Here is a 16,017-nt window from a genome sequence, read left to right as displayed (position 1 = left end):
CTCTCTCTGTCTCGCTCCAACTGCCGTTTACATGCGTGCAGGCCGGCCACGTGACTACTTGCTACTATAGCCGACCTATAGCAGCAATAACATAAACCGTCCGCGAGAGGAAAGAAAAATACTATAGAAAATAATGCGTTTATGTGATTCAAAGATTTTGATATTTATTTAAACAATACCAGAATGTAGAAAAGTTGACTCGAAAGTATAAAAACGTAGGATAAATATCAGACGTATTGTCTTTACACTGTCGGGGGCAAATATTCACAAAATAACGCTGGAATATTTAATCTGCAAAACCGTATATATCAATATGTGATTTTTTCTGGTTTACATAATTATTAAAATCATAACCTGCATGCTTTTGAAGCAGAAGAATCAAAATGCATGCAATTTGTAAATCAAGTACTTAGACAGATAATATGGATGATATTACACAGATGCTGGCTTTATAGTTTTCTGCAAATGCCCACGCCTTATATACTGATATAAAACATAATAAAAACATCAATATAAGTTCAGCTGATGCCACAGCAGCTCAGCATCTATAGAGCAGGGGTGTCAACACAAGTCCAAGGCCGGCACAGATTTGAATCCAGTCCTCTGGACAGCTTTGGGAAAGTTTCAAAACTGATTCTACAGATAAAGACCTCCTCTATGGCTATTTATAGTACACTAACACACTTAATAGTTAAACATTAATATAACATTTTATAATTATTATTATTGTTTTAAAGTTGGTAAAATAAATGAATGAATAAACAAATAAATAACAACTGGAAGTCTGGGCAATAACATAAATAACATTTATTTCTTACAATCTAAGCCCAGATCATTGAAGAGACTGAAGAGTTATGCTGCCAGGTTTCATTTATTTATTACAGAAGCATTATCATGTACAAAAACAGAGACTGCATGTTGAAACTGCACTTCTTTTGCTTATGTTTAGATATCATACTGCTAAACGTGTGGTTAAACTTCTTTACACTGAGAGAAAGAGAAGTTTCACTGGTTCAGCCCTCCTAAGATAGAAGTCAAATGATGTGACATCCCTGCTATAGAGTTTATAATAATTTGGAAATTTAAGATGTCAGAGGGCCCAGTGTCCGGCAGCCTCGCCTCTGTCAGTGAGCCCCAGGGTGGCTGTGGCTACAATCTAGCTTGCCATCACCAGTGTGTGAATGTGTGTGAATGGGTGGATGACTGAATGTGTAAAGCGCTTTGGGGTCCTTAGGGACTAGTAAAGCGCTATACAAATACAAGCCATTTACCATTTTTTAAGGGAAAGAAAAAAAAACAACTATCCAAACCTACCTGGCTCTGTGTAAAAACCTAACTACCTTCTTGTTAAATCATTGATTAACTGGGATTAGGCCCATTTATGAGAATCTGAGTTCAATTTTAATAGCCTCATCAAGCCCGATTCCCACCAGACGTGGTGAATCAAGAAATCACTTGAATAGAAGCTGTCTGACAAAGCTGAGTAGCCTAAAAGATGTCAAAAAGTGACACATCATGCCACAATCAAAACAAAAACCTGTGAAACCTAGTCATTGACATCTCTCATTCTGGAAAAGGTTACAGAGTCTTTTCTAAGGCTTCAGTGAACCACAGCACAGCACATTAGTTTCAAAAAGTTGGAATAGTGGTGAACTTTCCTTGGAGTGGCCAGCCTACCATACAGAAGGTCACAGAAGAACCCAAAACAACATGTAAAAGCCTCACTTCTCTCGGTAAAGGTCAATGTTCATGAGTCAAAAATAAGAAAGAGGCTGAGCAAAAACAGCATCCGTGGAAGAGTTCTAAGGAGAAAACCACTGCAGACCAAAATGAACAAAAAAGGCTCATCTTACATTTGCCAATGCCTTCTTGATCCCCAAGGGCTTTGGGGAAAATCTTCTGTGGGCTGATGAGACAAAGATAGAACTTTTTGGAAGGTTTGAGTCTTGTCTTGTCTGGCATAAAATGAACACAATATTTCACAAACATCATACCATTCCACAGTCAAACACACTCAAAACCAATTGTTAGAGAGAGGTAGGTTTGGATAGCGGTTTTCCCTTAAATAATGAAGTTATTATTCAAAAAACAAATTTTGTATTTACTCAGGTTATTTTGGTCTATCATTAACATGGTTTGATGATGTGAAACATGTAAGTGAGACAAATATGCCAAAAAACGAAGAAATCAGAAACGGTGCAAATACTTTTTCACAGCACTGTAAGTCTGCATACGTTTAGGCACACATCTGTACACATGACACAGAGGCTGATGTGCAAAAGTCAGAAGTGCAAAGTCTTATCAAAGTGTTCTCAATCTGTAGTTATCATGGGTTTGGTTAGACACTTTGCTGGGGGGTGGAGGGGGGTTGCCTGAATTTAATCTAATTTGCATTTAATTTGACTTTTTATAGTTAATTTAACCGCAGAGCAAAAGGAAATTAGGTAATGTTCTGTTATGAGGTCAGGTCAAGGGTATGGGCACTGGATTAACACCTCACCCTGAGGGATTAGGGGCAGGGCATATTGACACAGCATTGGCATGCCGCATGCATCCTGTGTTTCAAGTGCAGCCCTATATAATCGTATGGACTTGGAGAGCAGCCATGTGAAATGCTCGTGATAATATCAGCAGCTATGCATTGTATGTAAATGCACATACAAAGACGTGTAATGGCTTTTTAATGGACCCATACTGAGTCTTAAGATGCCATAACAGACTATTAATAGCACATTTACAGCTGCTGGAATGTATGCATCTAAAATGATGCAACTTTACGCAGTAGAGTAGTTGCAGTTTTTACAGGAGTATTTACAGGATTTGCGGTCCTGCGAAACACACCCCTATGTCTTCAATATGAAATAAGATTGTAAGTAGCAGCCAGATGCTGCTAATCAAATGCAGTCAATGTATTGATCATCAGCAAGTGTTAGCACCTCTATAAAAGCAGACATTTTGACAGTTTACTAGTCTGGACTATTCTGGTGCCTGTTTGCAGAATGTCAGAATCTTTTCAGGAGTGAACATCCCAGCAAATTCCCGCTAAGGTCAGACCCTTCAATGCTCAAAACAAACAAAAAACAACTGCAGAGCTACATCACAGTCTCAACAAGCCTCGGTGATTATTTGGGCTTGCTTTGCAGCCACTGGACCTGGGCACCTTGCAATCACTGAGTCGACAATGAACTCCTATATAATTACAACATATTCTAGTGTCAGATGTGAGGCTATTTGTCTGAAAGCTGAAGCTTGGTCAAGATTGGGTCATGCAACAGGACAATGAACCCAAGCACTGTAGCAAATCTACAACAGAAGGGCTGAAAAAAAGAATCAAGGTGCTTCAAGGGCACAGAGAAAGTCCAGACCTCAACATGATTGAAATTCTGTGGCGGGACCTTACAAGAGTTGTGCATAAATGAAAGGCTACAAATCACAATGAGCTGAAACACTGAAGTTTGTAAAGAAGAGTAAGAAGAAAATGTTCCCACAATGATGTGAGAGACTGATAAAGTCATACAGAAAGTGATTTTACCAAGTTAATGCTGCTAAAGGTGGCTCTACAAGAAAGTGAATAATGATTCATGAGTTTTATTGCTATTCCATGCACTCATGGGGTGAAATGAAATTTGTAGCCAACAAGAATAAGAATGCAAACAGAGCAAAATGTGCAAAAGCAAGGAATGAGAGACAGAGTTAATTAAGTATAAATAAGAGTAATGGGTTGTTCTTAGTTGTCCAAGGATTGTGCAGAGCCCTACAAAAATGTTCTTTTTCACATGAGCGTATACCTGTGTTTATGCAAAACAGTGTCCATTGCATACGTGTGTGTGTGTGTGTGTGTGTTTGCTATAAACAAAGTCAATTACTGTGAGTTTTAGCATCTTAGCTTTAACTTTGTGGGAAATACAACCAGTTCCTTTCTTATCAAAAGCTGGATAAGCTTAGATTAAATTAACTGCTCTCTGTGTTTACTGAAGGCTTGGTTTCACTCCAAGGTTCTTAGGCAGGCAGATGAGATTTAAGCAAACCACAAAACCCACCTAAAACCTGTTTCAGTGCTTTGATTGTGTCCACATGAATCACATGAAATTTTTAAAAAAGCAAAAAAACGCTTGATTAGTGGGATCTGAAGATGATGGACGGGTGGATTTTGTTACCTGTAGACAGAGTCAGGCTTGTTGTCACCTCCTGTTTAAAGTCTTTTAAGATAAAATTCAGAGGGAGATAATCTCGTGAGTGTGCAAACATGACATCAATATTGGGCTTCTTGTCTACTTCTTTGAAAGAAAAGCAAAATAAAAAAATAGATTTATTTAAGCACTCTTCATGGGGAAGAGCACACACGCTGCGACGAAGCTGAAGGACTGATGAAGTTAAACAGGTTAAGGTTACGACGCGACCCGTGAAGCTTTTGATCGACTGCGTCTGGGCACATATTTACCGAGTCGTTGAACTCGGCTGAGCAAAGAACACTTCGCAGTCAGAGATCAAAACTGAATTCCAGATTTTGTTGTTACTGCATCAGTGTAGGCGAAAAGAGCATCCTTTGTCGAAGACTCAGGTCATAACCAGCTTATATAACAGCAGGGAAATTTGCTCTATTCATAGCTGAAAACATGCAGCACAACACAATACATGTACATCATATGATTATGTAAAATCAAACAGGCAGAATAAATAAAAAACACCTGATGTATGATATTTCGAGTAATGGAATACCTTTAAAGTCTTAAATATTCCATGACATTAATCTAACTGGCTGTTAAAAGCTCACAGGCTAATGTAAAACTAGAAAAAGATGCCTCACTATATTTAATAAGAACCAATATTTTTAGGATCAACATGAAAACCATTTAGGAAATGTTCCAGTTGTTGTCTGTCGATCATGTTTTTGTTCACACAGTTGTCACAAAGTAAGGGTGAAAGGTCGTCGTATTGACCAGCCCATCAATATGTTTCGCTGTTGCTCATCACGGAGTTGTGGGACACTTTTATCAGTGTTGGAAAAACAAGATATCATTGGAAGTGTGTGACTTTCCGTGAGAGTGCTGCTGCCCAAAGGTTAACTCTAATCTTATAGACATAGGAAAAGATAATGTGCTTAATGGGACTTAACAATTCAGCATCTGTCTTAATTAGGTGATTTTCAAATCTTACAGCCTACATGGTAAGCAGAGTTGACACCAAAATAACACGGGCCCTCCAAGATTTGCTGCTGGCAAGCAACCAGAGCAGTCAGCTTACAGCTTTAATAGCAGTGATAGATGCAGGATGATTCATTGTCTGGCTTTGACTATAAAGGGTAAAGGGTAAGCAAGTTCCTGCTTTGCTCCTAGAGTCTGAACAGTTAGCCCAGACTTTGGAGGACATACAGAGGATGGTGATATAACAAGTGCATAAATGGTTGACCTCGCATGCAGGCTCCATAAATCAGTGCAAGAGTTATTGTCAGCGAAAACAGCTCACCTCAAAAATAAAATCAGGACTCCCAGGAGATCAAAAGCAAAGCAGCTCCAAAATGGAAGGAAAAAACAAGAACGGAAACAAACACATTCACACACCTGCACCGTTAAATAACCCCGAGAACTTCCCATCCTGTATCCTGTAGCAGTGGCACAGAGAATTCTATAACTTGTATTGCAGTGCTTGCAAAGTAAGGTAGAAGTGAATGATCGGGCTGAAAACAGCGCATTAGTACATTCAGAAAACACATATTTCTTTTTCTGCACCGGTCACACGTGCGCTGACTTGTTAAGCTCCAGTCTGTGTCAGTAAATGTCAGTAAATCATTTGTCTGACCAGCTGACACTTACATCTAACGCTGGTTTGTCCTGCCGATTGAAAAACAGAGCAATAGCTGCCAAGGTCAGTGCTCCCAGTGCAGCTGGCTGGAATCCCCCAGACTATGTAACGCAGACTAGTGCAGCTCTGCACGTATACACATCTCCCCCTTTCCTGTTCCTCCATCCATCTATCTGTCCTTTTATTTCCTTTTTGCTATCATCTTTGCTACAGGGAGAAAGCAAGGAGAAAAGCAAAGAGTTAGCGCACAGCTGAGACCTGCGAGTGCACTATCTTAGCTTTTTGTTTTGGTTTTGATGTTCTTTCCATGCTTGAAAAGCAAAAAATCTGATGCAACTTTTCACCTATTCTGCTCTAAATGCAAACTTATACTACACCAGATTTTTTGTCTGTAACAATATTTATGTTTTTTCTTTACTTTTTTTTATGTTGCTATGTGTGTCAATCTGATAAACTAGATAAAAATGGAGGTCACTTATTGCTTTGTGACCTACATTTAAAACCTCGAGTTAGGCATCATGGCTTTAATTTTGGAACAACAACAGACAATAGTTGGATCAATAGGTGAAGTTATTTAGCAAGTTGCATTCATAGATTTGTATATATGCATCACACAAACACAGAAATTTGCTAAAATTAACATAAGTATAAATATACTTTTTTTCTATCACTATAATTTCAGTCACCTGGAAAACTGAACACAGACTTCTTGGATGTTCTGACAGTAGAAAATATAATAATATGACCAAGGAAGCCACATTATTATGCATTAAAAATGCTCTCAAAGGCACAAACACAACAAACACAATCAGGCCTTGGCAGATAGCCACACAGCTTTGTTTATTATTTAGTGCAGTAGCTTTGCTGCATGGTCAGTCCTACACACAGTTAAACTCTTTAAGTGTTTGTTTCACTTGTCCAGACCAGCAAAACTGAGAAAGGAGAGCCAAATGCTGCTGGACGCGTGACAGCACAAATGATGAAGGTCATGCTAGTCCAGTGAAATGTACACTAACTCTAAAAATAGCGAGCAGGACTTGAGTGTCAGACAATTTCTGTTATATTTGTTTAGAGAGAGTGGGGAATATTGTAGAAGACTACACAAAGGTGGAAATTTAGTAAATGGATGCTAGAAGACAGAGTGATGAGCTGGTCTGAAATGGGAAGCTAATGAAAGACAAATATTTCCGAACACACACAAAAAGAATATGTCATAATAAAACAAACAAACAAACAAAACAATAAACTGAGAACAAAAAGGGTTTTAACCCAAAAAGAAAAGACTATATGATTAAAATATGAATATGGCTTTTAAAATAAAAAATTGGGAAATGAGGGCAAGGGGTGGGGGTAGAAGAGGACAGAGAGTGAAAGAGGCTGGTGAAGATGTAAATCGGGAGAACTGGAGGAGCAACTGTACTGCTAGCTTTGCTTCAAATAACTTGTGCAACATACTGTCAGTTTTAGTTATGACTTCCATCTCTACAGCATCAAACTTAATCACAAATATACAGCTAATCCATTAAAAATGACATACGTGTATATAGTATGGAAGTTTTGGAGGCTTGGACGGTCCAAGGTGGTCAGACGGGCAGACATTATCCGGCAATCGAACTGAGTGGACAGGCGCCTTTATAAAAGAGGTAGGCACAGGCCTGTTGATTTTATCCGAAGTGTGCTGAATTGGACGATAAAATTAAATGTCTATTCAGTAAAAGTTGCCGGTGAGTGTCTGTTTTGATTTTGATGAAAAATCTCATGAGTGTTGAAACTGGAAGTAAGGTTATAAGTAATAATACTGGGTTAGAGTCCCAAGATAAAGGAAAATAATACTGGGTTAGAGTCCCAAGATAAAGGAAAATAATACTGGGTTAGAGTCCCAAGATAAAGGAAAATAATACTGAGTTAGAGGCTCAGGTAGTTTGATAGGGAATTGGTCATTTTGTGAGTTAGAGTCTCCATTGGTCTAAAGGATTGCATCTGTGTTGGCCATGTTGCGAGTTAGAGTCTCCATTGTCCATAACGTTGCATCTGCCTCAGTCATACTCTTGTTTTTGGGTGTTGTCTGTTGTTTAAAAGTATTATAAATTTTGTGAGAACGGTGGTTAGAGTCCACTAGGAGGCGCAGTGCTCAGAGGTAACGCTTGCCAAGGCCAGGGACGCCTAGGCCTTGTCCTCTTTGAGGGATAGTCAGTTGGTCACTGTGGAACTTGGGGCACTCCAGAATAACTAGTGGTTGCACCACTTACCGTGTTGAACGGTATCTGCGCTTTTTTGGACACTCTAAATTGAGTTAGGGACTTTAGAGATGAGGCCAGATACAGTTAGAGTCTGATACTGGTTAATTGATTACAAAAAAGTTGGACTTTCTTCGGTTGGACCCGTTATTTTAAATTTGTCAAAATTGTGTAGGCGCTAAAACTTTCAGGCCTGAGAGTGATTGTAAATATAAGACGTCTTTGTAATATAATAGAGAGTTGAGTGTGAAACGAGGCTGTGTGTGACGACAGCGCGCTGCAGCGCTGCGAGCTATTTTTAGATAGTGTGTGAACATGCAAATGAGGTGGCTGCTTTGAAGCCCACAGAGGACTTCCTGTTTAGCGTGTTATTGAGTTTTATAAGTATGATTTGCAAACAATGATACATGCCTGTAATTAAAATGCTGATTTTGCTGATTACAATATTACAAATAAAGTTTTGAATGACTACGGTGAATGTTTAATGTTTGGCTGGGTTTTGATATGGGAGAGACGGCTTTGCAGCTGCTGGGGGTAAGTGACCGGAAACTTGCATGCCCATAAAAGGCAACTGCCTGACTGTGTGAACTATGCACCGAGAGAGAGTAAAATCTAGGCAGATGAACCAAATGGATGCTGTAAGAAAAATAGTAAATGAATGTTTTAGTCTCTTAATACAGGTGGATTTCTCTCAACCTGGAGACCTGAGTACAGCGGCAAAAGGATAGATTAACAAAATTGGGACGACAGACAGGCCAAGCTCTGGCTCAAAATTTTACAGCTTGACCTCTCACTTTGTCCCCACCCGAAAAAGAAGCTTAAAGGACATCTTCTTCTCCAGTTATCGGCTACCATCACTGGAAATGTTCAGGCAAGTTTTTCACTGAATTGTTTTTGGCACCATGTGTCCCTGAATCTCACAAGCAAGCTCTAATTCCTGGCTGAAGACATGGAATGCTGTTATTTAAGGTGGGAAATCAAAATTTGGGAAACAAAATTAAAAACACACACAACTAGAGAAATGCCTTGTTTGAGAAAAAAGTTAAAATAACCCACCCACAAACGCACATACATGCAATGAAGAAACAGCTTACATTCATGAACACGTGAAGATTTTCCAGCAAGGTTAAAGCAGCGAAACTTAACATACACCTGATGTTAAATGATAAAGTTTATCCACTACTAACAAATAAACTCTCTGGGTTGCAGGACAACAACTTGACTTCAAAAAGAAAGACACTGGTATGATAAACCAGTGATGAAATAACAAATTTAGTGGTTAAAAGAGTCAAATTGTGACATGTTTTCCTCTGACTGATTAATACAAGAGATTACTGAATGAAATAAAAATTCCTTTTTTGAATTATTAAACATGATCTTAAGAATTTTAACATGTACCTGTGTTGTCCTGTCAACTTGGTGAGTCATGACTTGATTATATAGTGAGAAAAAACAAAAAAAAGGGGGGGAGAAGGCTGACACAGGGCCTGGCCCCTCTCTGAATAACACAGCCAAAACAACATCATTTTCCTGTTCATCTGTTTTTGTTTTGTTTTTGTTTTTTCTCTTTATGCTTGATTACAGGCTGCTTTGTCGGCCCGGAAAGCCGAGGCTGACCTGGACTCCTGCTCTCCCCTCTACCATCTTTGCTCTCCCTTCTACCATCTTTGATGTGACCCTGACCAAATGTTACAGCAGCTGGACCCACAACAACAGCCTGAGAATGTCAACAGTGCTGCAGGAAAGTGATCTCATGCAGCGGAGACGGAGAACGTTAAATCCAAGGCCCGTTTCACTATACGGGGGAGATTTCCAGACAGCTTCAGCTGACAGAGCTGTGACGAGACGCCTATGAAGCCCGGATGAAAAGTGAGGCCGAGCAAAAGAATGCTGACCTTAACAACTCTGCATTAAAACTGTGCAGGACAGTGACGGACCAACACGGATGATCGGGCAGCAGAAAGGGCGTGCCAGAGACACGAGGAGTAACTGAGGTCAGGAGGTACCTCAGATTGGACAAAAGCACCAGAAGAACATAAGCTGAAGGCACAGGTGTCGGGGCTTGGTCAGGAGCTGACCTCTGAGAAGAGCCGGACAGCAGGGCTGCAGAAGGCCGTGGAGCAAAGCAAGGAAAACATCAATAAACTTCAATCTGACGTGTACGGAAAAGACTCTGAGGTTTCTGCCCTCAGTGAGAGCTCAAGGCATCAGAGCAGAAACTGAGCATGGCTCAGGAAGAGCTGGACAAGGAGAAGATGCAGGACACTGGAGAAAAGGACTGCCTCAATTGGGGCCAGAACCAGTATGGACAGAACTTTGGGCAGCAGCACCAATGGACGCAAACGGACTGAAAAGGGGGAGGCAGGACCCCAGAGCGCGCTTCAGGCCCTGGTTTACCCAGAACATCAGAACAGGAAAGTGATGAACACAAACACACACACACACAAACACACACATTTACATACACTGACTCAGAAGCAAGAGAAACACACATATGAACACATATGCACTCGTTGATTGACTGAGAAATGATACACACACGCACATAAATCGAAATGCTGATTCAATTCACTGAGAAGTGAGCCACACACACACACACACATACACATGTTTGTGCAGTGAAGAGTGATATACACACGCTGATGCAATGAAGAATGCTTTACTAACAAATGCTATGCTGATACGCAAAATGCTGCACACAAACGTCCAAATACAGAATTTGTTACAACAACAAGAAGCCATTGATTGTTAATTGGTTAAATGCAGTTCATGTCACCCAGAGGGCATTTGTGTAGATTTAGGGGACAGGGTCTAGAGCAGTTTGGTTATGAAAACAATGTCTGTGAGTGATGTCTGCTTAAAAAAAAAAAAAAGAAAAAAAAAGAAAAGGGGGCCAGCCCTTGGATTTACGTAAGCATCCCACGTGTATTTAACACAATTGCCTCAGGCTTTAAAGATCTGTATAAAAATTCAACAGGAAATCATAGCTTCCCTGTATTTCCTACATTGTTGGCATGCTGGTGAGTGCTGTTGCTCCACAGTAAGAAGGTCCTGGGTGCAAGACCACAGTCTGGCTAGTTTGCAGTGGTTTCTCTCTGGGTATTCTGGTTTCCTGCCACAGTGAAAAGTCATGCAGCTGTTAGAGCTAGGTTAATTGATGATTCTAAATTATCCGTGAATGTAAGTGTAAATGGTTGTTTGTTTCTATGTGACAGACTGGTGACCTGTTCGGGGTGCACCCTGCCTCGTAACCTATCACTTCAGGGTTATTTCCCAGCCCTCCTGCAATCAGGATAAAGATCGGAGGATGGTAGTTGTTGTAGACCCATTCAATTTTTATGGTAACCAGAATTTAGACTTTGTTGAACCGTATGCAATATGTAGACAACATGTAGTATTTAAGGAACCAAGTAGAATTTGGATAAAAGTTAGTGAATAGTGTTGAAATAAAATGACAGAATTGTGAAGAATTAAAATATTCCAGGAGCTCAACTTACTCCATCTGAACATGTTTCAATCATGTTTTATGAACCCAAAATGCACAGGTTTACTGAATATGAAAAGGTTGTGTTGATTTAACTCAGTTGTTTAAGTTTCTATCAAAGCAAAACATTTGTGTGCAACTAGTGTCCACTATTGAATCAAATAAGTCCAACACGTTTCTGTCAGTGCAAAAAGAAGTTACGGTACCTGTATGCTTACACAATATTGTCCCGGGATGGAGAAAAACTTTCTGGTGAAGTTTTGGTTGATTTTGGGTTTTGCTTAACACTAGGTTGATTTTATCAGTGAGGTTTGGATTGTTTTCTTTCTCTAAGAGAGAGAAAGGTGGTTTTATGCTTGGACATGTTTCCAACGGGCCCCAGTATTTGTTATAATATGAGTATTATATTGGTCATGTTTGTTTTTGCTTTTGTTACAGTGCACTGAAATAAGAACATCTGAGAGGAGTGATCCACCGGTGGTGATATTTTGGTATTTTGTGAGTTCCTGATTTAACAAATCAGCTCTTTAATCCAGGCCTGAGAGATTGAACTTTAAAGCGCTATAAAACATTCTTACTGAAAACAGTTGTAAAGTATTTTTCTCCATGATTATAATGGGCTTGGGAGAAATTCACTTATATGGGACATTGATCACATGAGAAGTCCTGAGCCTAAAAGGATTGCAGCGAGTCAATCCAGTCCAAAGAAACAAGGAACTGTTTTCCTTTAAAATGATGACGTCATCTTGCTGGTGATGGAGCCTCAAATAGGTTGCGTGTGAGACTCCATTATCAGCAATATCTGGTATGAATGTGTGAATGTATGCATGTGACTGGACTGTGATGGACTGACGACTAAAAGTTTTAACTGACTTGATACTGAGACAAAAACGGTACCGACATTAGGATTAGTAAATGTCCACAAACAATTCACCCAGCCTGTAAAAGAAGGGTGGATGTTTTGCTTTGTTTTGTTTTTGCAGGAGTAGAAGGATGAGAGAGACTAAAGGGGGAGGCTGTAGCTTCACATGAGTGTGAACTGCAGACTTAACCCTTTGGTTGCTAATTTTGAGTTACTGATGTTTCCATTAAGAAAATTGTGTTTTATTAGTTGTGTTTCGATTAATGTATCACATTATATTGTTGGGAATGTTAAATGCTAAAGTGAAGAGAAGCTTTGATTTCATTCAAGACTGAACATGTTATTATTAACCATAGCAGGCCACTGTAAAAAAGCCAATTAATTTTGATAGAGAAAAAAGCAAAAAAACTCTATTGATGTCTATGAATAACAAGGGAATGATAGAGATATGTAATGACAAATACTGGTCCACGTCATTTAGGTTCTCCATTGAAATAGTCAATAATTTAGAAAAGTAGGAGAGAACCGACAGGGGCATGTGCTGAGATGTGGTGCTGCACAAGAACAAGAGTAAAATAAAGAAAAATTATTGTGTTTAGCTTTGATAAATTCAAATTAAAATGTACCATTACACTCAGAGGATCAATATGAAATTCAATATATGCTCATTTTGTATGAAGTACATGACTGATAACTGTTCTGTCCTGAGCTTTTGTTTTTACAGCGCCCACTTGACCACACCAACAGTTTCTCGCCACAAAAAGGGGGTACTTGCAAAGAATAGGGAGGAATATCATCAGAAGTGGGAAAGGTAAGCCCCGATGGGGGTGATAACATCATTAATTTCACGTATGGTCAAATTCTTAAAATTTGACCCCTAATATGAAAAATTCTTCAAAAATTTAGAGACAGAGTGGAATTCTAGATAAACATAATGTAGCAAACCACATAAGGATGGAGCGTTGGAATTAATAAGATGGTGAAATAACACACAGGAAAAATGTTGATCATGTTGATTATGTTTATTCCAGTGTGCAGAGATTGGCTAATCTGACCAGGAAATGTTATAAATGGATTGTCGGAACAGTCAGCGTTAAAGTCACCTTTGACAGTCCAGACTACGATGGCGTTGGACATCTTCAGGGCGGAAAAGGGTTGGTGTGACCAAGGGGTGGTTTGGCTTGTTGTATGTATATTTTAAGATGATATGGCTCTGGATGGACCAGTTACCAGGGCATGGAAGGAGGACAGACTCATTAAATGAGGAGAAGGAATTTTCTGGGATTGAAGATCCTCTGGATGAGTGGTTGACTAAAAGCATGCATAAAATAAAAGCTGTCGTTTGTTATTGATTGGTAATAGATTGATAATTGGACACATTTACAGTTGTATTGACTTGTAGTGGACGTAGTCTACTTCATGTTGAAGCACTCTAATAAACAGATTGAAAATAGTGACATTAAAGGAAGAATATGCAGCACCACCCTGTCAGATGCCAGTGCCGGTGGGGCTCAGTGGTGAACCAGGTGAGCTGGATTCATGGCTGAATTAAAACATAGATGCCCCTGCTGTGGTCAGTAAGGGATAAAAAGGGTGTGTTTTACTGTTATTGTGGCATCAGCATTATTGTTACATCAGAATTATATAACAAGCATTGCATTGAACATTTATTGAAGCTATTGACATTATATTAATATTTGTATTACAGTGATTGTTATAACTTCATGTTAATCTTCTATTTACAGGTGTCAAAAGTAGTCAACAAGTTCATGTTGAAGTGAAGTTCATATTAATACAGGTTTTGTTTGTAGACAATTGTGAAGACGCAGGCTCTGGGCGGAGCCAGGAGTTGAACAGATCTAACATGACAATTAAATTGATTTCATTCCCTAACACAGGATAACAAGACTGGAGCAACGACACTGGATAGGAGAAAGTCTGATACTTTCTAAGATATGAGGTCACTAACCTGTTCTTTTAATTTTCTAGCTCCGTTGAATTGACACATGTTAGAATTAGAAATGGCTGATTTGTTTTTGATGTCTTTTATTAGAATGAGTGGTTTTAATCATTTTCATACATACCTTGCAAATGTGCTTATAATGAGTTGGCACTCGGTCTTTTGAAGGTCATAAGCTTCGTTCGGCGATAGTCCGGACTGATAAAGTGTAGTAAATGCCAGTGCAGCGGGCTAAACGCTTACACACACATACACTAAATTAGGATAAGTCCTTGGGACATTCTGAATGTTCTAAACCAATTTTGAATCACCAAAAGATCAGTAGACAGCAACATTAGATTGTTAGAGCTAGGAAGAGAGGTGTTTTGGTTTTCTGTCTCTTACAGAGAAAGGAACAGACACCAGACGAGGTCACAGATATACGAGGATCCTTCGCAGCAGAGACAGACACGGTGACTGCGGAAACATCAACTGGGTTCAAGTGTCATGGCATTTTGGGCTCCAGTTAGTCACCTCAAAAGGATGGATCCCATAAACACAGCAATAACCATGAAGGGGTTGGCAGAAATCCAGGAACACCAGACCAACAAGGTTCGAGAGGCTCTTGGGCGAAAGGGGAACACGTTCCTGTTCCTTTTTCTGGGGAACACAGCGGTGACCCCAGAATACACAGATCATTGTTTGAAATCGGGGCAGAATAATCCCCTGATCTGTGCAACGACTGAAGGGTTGTCTAACCCCTGAGGTTGAAGGAAACAAGAGCAGAGGATCACCCGACTGGAAGACACTGGTGCCTACAGCAATAAAATAAAGGCTAAAAGCTCCTCGGACAGAGGTTCTAGTCTGAGTACGTTTGAAGGGTATAAGGTAGCACCGAAATAAAGCTGTGGGAGAACTGGGGAGTGATGGGAGTATCATCTGTACCTACTGTTGTTGTTGTAATAAAAGTTTTTCTTGCATCTGAGCTGCGCAAACACAGAGGTCATCTCACATATGGTTCACCCAACAGGGGGACAAAGGGCCTCAGGAGTAAGAAGAAATGAACCCGGCAACACTGGATTGCAGGGTGTAAGTGAGCTCTTTAAGTCTAAAGAGCTCATCAGGGGGAATTGTCGGATTATAATATTATTTTATGCCATGTTAGACCCTAACTAAAGATTGTGAATTATTATGTAGTTTTAGTTTGCATTATGCTCCTGAATTAGAAGAAGGTGATAACTATTACATTTGGTAAACTGATTTGCATTACATTAGACTGCTGATTTAGTGTGAATGAATGATATTGTTTTATGATGCATTATATTGCTGAGTTATAAGAAATACTGTTCACAGAAAGTCATCGCCTTATTTCTCTGACTAGAAGAGAACAGAGCATACTGCCCCATCTCACCAGGAACAGATAAACAGGGAGCCAAGGTCGTAGCTTAGGCGCTGTGTGTGAGAAAGAATGTGAATGTTTAGGCTTTTATGATTAGGTGGGGGCCACTAGAGGCTATAAGAGTTTGATCAAGGCGCCACCATTTTGAGATCTGATGCTGTCTGCTGTATGGTGTCCATCTCCCACGCGTGTGTTCATTAAATCATCGTTTGACTTGACCCGGCCGGACCAGTGTGGTTATTTTTGGTTTTCCTCTTGTATCCATCCCCAATATTTGAATCCGTAACAAGTATT

The 16,017-nt window shown here is 39.7% G+C and overlaps 1 long non-coding RNA gene across 1 annotated transcript; it reads left to right on the top strand.

Annotated features, from left to right (window-relative positions):
* Positions 1-460: 460 nt before the first annotated feature.
* LOC146503920 (uncharacterized) lies at positions 461-9,052 on the top strand. Its single transcript, XR_014868649.1, has 2 exons — positions 461-7,584; positions 7,646-9,052. It is a non-coding gene; the product is annotated as an uncharacterized LOC146503920 (long non-coding RNA).
* The last annotated feature ends 6,965 nt before the right edge of the window (positions 9,053-16,017 follow it).

This window comes from Neolamprologus multifasciatus, chromosome 14 (assembly GCF_963576455.1).
Source record: "Neolamprologus multifasciatus chromosome 14, fNeoMul1.2, whole genome shotgun sequence".
NCBI classification, from domain to species: Eukaryota; Metazoa; Chordata; class Actinopteri; order Cichliformes; family Cichlidae; genus Neolamprologus; species Neolamprologus multifasciatus.
This window is presented reverse-complemented; position numbering and strand designations above follow the sequence as displayed.